At 36.1% G+C, this 5,442-nt stretch overlaps 1 non-coding gene across 1 annotated transcript; it reads left to right on the top strand.

Annotated features, from left to right (window-relative positions):
* Positions 1-755: 755 nt before the first annotated feature.
* trnar-ucg (transfer RNA arginine (anticodon UCG)) lies at positions 756-828 on the top strand. Its single transcript has one exon. It is a non-coding gene; the product is annotated as a tRNA-Arg (tRNA).
* The last annotated feature ends 4,614 nt before the right edge of the window (positions 829-5,442 follow it).

Below are 5,442 nucleotides of genomic sequence, written 5' to 3'. Positions count from 1 at the left end.
AATGATGAGAAATGGCATTTATCTGGCACTTCTCATGTCCAAGGAGCTCAATGCCCTTGACACCTCCCCAAGGCGACAGAGCTGTGCATTCTTTGGCGACAACATTTTTTCTTTTGTTTTATTTCTATACTTATTGATAAAAAAAAACGATATGTCATGTACTGTAAGGGAAATGTCTCTTTTCATGGGGAAAGCTAGCACCAGCAAATGTTGTGTTTAGAAGAAGTGATTTAACATGACACGTGACCTAACATACCGGAGCAAAAGCTCACCCAGCAAGCCCTGCTTTACTTCTACAGGAGAGAAGTAGAGTCTGCAAGATGTTCAGCTGGGTAGCTATGTCAGCATGCCTCGGCTGCAAAGGAACAAGTAATAGGTTTATTGCATGCTGAAAAGAGAAGAAAGGAAACACAATGTTTCGGCCGTGAGGTCTTCTCACACCTGAAGAAGCCTCACACCTGTAAAAGGTTCCATGGTTTTTTTTTCTTCTCTTTTCAACATGGAATACACCTATTGTCTGCAAAATGTGACAATTTCACGGTGTTTTGGAAGAAAACCTTTTTTCTTTGAATTCAAAATCAATCGGAATTTCAGCACGACACATCAACACTTTTTCTGTTTTAAGGAGATGATATTTTAAACCTGATAAAAATAGTAGGAAACACAAGTTTCTTGCTGTGAAAATTTAGATGGGGAAGTGTACTACTGGTAGCAGTGTAGAGCTCTCTGTGGTGGAGTGAAAGTGCACGTTCTATGGGCCAGTGGCGTAATGGATAACGCGTCTGACTTCGGATCAGAAGATTGTAGGTTCGAGTCCTGCCTGGCTCGTGAGGCTTTTAAACCTCTCAGGTTTCTCGGTAACAGGTTGCCGTCATGTATATGAACTATAGAAAAGCATTTGCCACAACCCGTAAATTAGCACGCAAGTGTGGGCTAGTTAACACAGAACTGTATGGAGATCATCTCCAGCTCCGAGCTCAATTGCAATGAAAAAACATGCAGAACAGAACTGGAGAGCAGCTGAATTTGTGCTCAGTAGGGTTGGGAGGACTCAGCATTGCTATTGTTCTAATTGGCATGAACTGCAGGGGATCTGAATCAGAACATGTCAGTTAGTTCGATCATTGCGTCAATATGTAGGCCACGTTAATATAGAATTATTACTTTGTCTGTCTCGTCTTTGTATATAGCTGAATGTCCCTGACAATTTCATGTTAGTTTTTAAGAACGACATTGGTGCTAATATATACATATATAGCATATAAGGAACACGTAAAAGTTGAGTCCATGCTGAAAAGATAAGAAAACCGCCACAAGGTTTCATCTTGGAATAAATCTTTACTTGTTGTTTTGCAGCCTACCCATTCTGACCTAACTCCTCCCTTGAAATTCCCTAACAGATAAGGGTACGTAACGGCTCATGCGATGCTCAGTTGCAATTTGTCCCAAAACAAACAAGAACAGCAGCTGAGGGTTTGAGTTTGAACATGCACTGTATTAAAGCAGCTTTTATTTCCATTGATAAATGCTAGATATTCCTACAGAGATTCTCCAGGTGAGTAAGCGATTCCTGTTCCTATTTCTATTTCTATTTCATATATATATACAGTATATATACAGTATTATACTATTATTATATAATTCGTTACACTGTGGCTGTGTTGTGTGTGTTAAGCTGCTGTTGCACTGCAATTTCCCTCACGGGATCAATAAAGTATCTATCTATAAGAAGACATTACCAACAACGACCACAAGATGGAGATATTGTCTAGACATTACCAACAACGACCACAAGATGGAGATATTGTCCAAAGAGGCAAGAAGGGCAAAGCCGCGATAAGGTAAAATCATTTTTTGTAAGAGATTGCTGTCAGAATGCACATCCGTATCCCAAACAGAATCTCTAGTAAAATATGATCATTTGTGAAACAGGCAAATGAGTGTCTACTACAATATGATTGCTACAGATGCAGCCATTCAAAATGCGCGGGCGAGACCGCATTATTTTCCGGTACGCTGTACGCAGTCTACCGCGAGTTACCGGTAAATACCGCGAGTTACCGGTAAATTCCGCTAGCAAAATAATAGCATCCGGAATTTCCGCAAGGTGGAGCTAATAAAGCTCAACTTCTCATGTTTGAGCTGTAGCCATCAAAGTCTTTAATGAAGATATTACTAATAGTATTAATAATAAATGACCTTGGACAAGCTGTAAACTCAAAGTATTGCCCTGGTCCACATTATTTTTTTCACTGACCTTCTTTGTAAAAGTAACACCACAGCATTTCGCAATCACGCATTTTTTTCCAATCATGCAAAGTACAGTAATTTTTGAGAATCGATTCACCATGCCTTTCACATGCTCATAAAAGAGATTGATTTAGGAACATAAACATATTACCGTATGCAAACTGTACTGTATACAGTTTGTATATGTATATGTATATGTATATTTAATGTCTTAACTGTGCCCGTTTAAGTATTGAATATTTATATGGAATTTTACCACTGAAGGGAAATCTTAGTGCCTGAGCATAAAAAGAATAGGAGCGTAATGCAACGCGTGTGAAGGCCATAAACGATATTAATTTTGGAACATAAACATACAGTATATGGCTGGTCTCGGTACTTTAAAGAAAACATACACGAAACATGGTTTCATTATGACCAGAATCGGTCTTGAGATATTTTTAACTTGATTTACAGTATTTGAGAGGTATGTCTTGACACCGATACTACGTAAATACTCCTCACGTATATGTTTCTAGGTTTATATTATGCATTTCATACGGTCAAATTGCTTTTGAGCAACTGATAAGAAGCGCGAAACGGTATGCCCAGGGCGTTTTAGTTTTTGTTTTGTTTTAATGCAGTGCAGTGGATTGATTAGAGATATCAAGTACATACAAGTCATTTTTTAAATGTTGTAGTTCGTCTTGTAAAAATGTTACGAGTACATCATCTGTCAACAATTACACAGGTTCTGTTTCCATATTGCGGTTTTTGGTTACGTAATACTATTTTCTAATTTCACGTTGTGAATATATGATTTGGGCAAACAGAGCCGCAAAGAAGTACATTATGGGTTGTTGTTGTTTTTTTGCAGTTTTATCTAAAATAAGCGATGCTTAAACCTTTGTCTGATTCTTGTGAAACTATCCACACGACAGTTACCTAGGAGTTGACTTCAGTGATGTCACTGATGGGATGTTTCTAAAAATCCATCCTCTGTAAAACATCTTCTCTAGTTGTTCTGCATATGTATTCGCTAATGAAGCTGTGTGTTCTGAGCCTGGTTCTCTACATTTCTGTATGAACCAGCTTAGAGGGCTAAAGACAGCTTGTGTTTAAATTGAGTGTAAGGTAATTTATGCTTCTAAAGTCATGGTCAGCATTTATTATTGTACTGTGCTGTAAACTTCTTCTGTGCCTAATTACATTATTTTATAGTCGATAATGTTTCTGTAGTGCTTTTTCAGCCCTCAGCATGTGACTGCGCTGGTGGTGCTGTGGGTTAGGTTCCTGACTCCTATGTCACATGGTCTGTGGTTGAATCTCATGGAACTATGACTTTAATTTTTAACAAACATTTCTTTGAAAAAATGAAACATTTCCCTTGGTCAGAGATTAAATAAAACCTCACTCGCATCAAAACAAATTTATATTTCTAAATATCACAACATGATCGAATTTACGTCTTTTTAATAACAATGAATAGTCACCTATGCGTTACAAAATAAACATTTATATTGATTTGAATCGAGTTTTGATTTAAATCGTAAACGCGTGTTTAAAGGCGATATACTGTATAAAAGCGCTGATTCTTATGGAATGTGTTTGGCCGGGGATTCAAAAAAAATATTTTTTTTAATCGCGTATCTAAGGAAAATTGCAGTATAACTTTGTTCATGCACAAACAGTGGCATGTTACATTATAATTTGGGTGTCTCCTCTTGCCAGAAAGCTCTAAATTGGATTTTGAGTGCGGTTTTTGACTTTTTCTAAATTGCAACCCATAAATAAAGCTGATACAGTTTAGACTTACTGTATTCTAAACTGTATTACAACATCACATTGGACAATGCAACGTAAATTGCAAAAATGCACTTGGAATCTGTCCAAGCCCTACTACGAAAATTATTAAAACTGCGACACTTATCATTCATCTTTAAATAAACTTTATTTTATATAGCGTTTTAAGCGAATAGGTAATTAGATTGCTCATAAACCTAATCGCTTTTTCTACATAAACACAGCGTGATTGCTCTCTGAAAATGCTTTTTTCTTTATATTTAGGCTCAGATTTCAACTATAGATTGTATTATTATAAACTTTCTTGGAAAAATGTCTTTTATGTAAACCATGTTTGCTATTAATTCATTTAGGGCTAAAATACGTTCATTGTCTTCCAATCGAGTCGAGTTGACATTGGAAGCTTGCCACGCCCGGACTGTTACACCAACGCATTAGCATGTTGAAGCGATTTCATTGAGGAGGCCATCTACTAGTTAACACTGTACTTCCTACTTTGAAAACACCTGTGAAATTGGTTTAATTCGTCACAGCCAGCACTCCGGCAGAGAGGGGGGTTGTACTCGTTAATGTCTGATGACATACAAGTGGAAAGATTACAGATTTTAATCGTTTTTTTTCTGAACCAGGGAAAATCTGATCATGTTTCTCTATAACAATAATAAAAAACTTTATTTTAAATTATTTTACATATCCCGCTTGCACATCGCACGACTTTAATAAATCTATTCTTTATTAATACTAAATAAATAATACTAAAAATACTACAGCAAAGAGGTCACTTGATTTTTGGAATAATTCCAAATAGCACAATGATCCACTGGCATTCCTGAAGTCTGTTTAGTGCATAATCTTCCAAATACAATCACTAAGCAATTATAAGAATTATACCATCCTATTTCTTTGTGATGTCCTGTAAAAACTAAACCTATTTTTATAAGGCTTTTACTCAAAAGGTTTCCAAACACACAAAGCATTTGTGAAGTACTATAGTATTTCTAAAGGTTACTGGTACAACATCAATCATTAAAGCTTAACAATAAAGTTTAGATTGCTGACTATGGACTAACTACATTAACTAACTGCAATGCAACATTATACATTTTACAAGAATATCTGGTTGAATTCTTGCATTTGTAGCCAATTTAATGCGAGAGAAATAAGCCAATTTAATTATTTCACAAAAAATAATGTAATATAAAATGGATGTTTTTAACTTTATTGTAGTGTTTTAGAAACTAATATGTCTTTCAAAATGGTTGTTTTTCACTCCTAGGAATGAAAGCTGTTGTTATATGATGTTTATTTTCAAATTTGGAAAAATCAAAGGATTCTAGCTTTCTCCCCTTGCAGGCATCGGACACAGAGAACCTCATGGTTTTCCTAAAAATCATTTTTTATGTTCCCTGG

The sequence above is a fragment of the Lepisosteus oculatus genome, unplaced genomic scaffold, assembly GCF_040954835.1.
Source record: "Lepisosteus oculatus isolate fLepOcu1 unplaced genomic scaffold, fLepOcu1.hap2 HAP2_SCAFFOLD_70, whole genome shotgun sequence".
Classification (NCBI taxonomy): Eukaryota; Metazoa; Chordata; class Actinopteri; order Semionotiformes; family Lepisosteidae; genus Lepisosteus; species Lepisosteus oculatus.
Note: the sequence above shows the minus strand (reverse complement) of the source record. Positions and strands in the feature narration are given on the sequence as shown.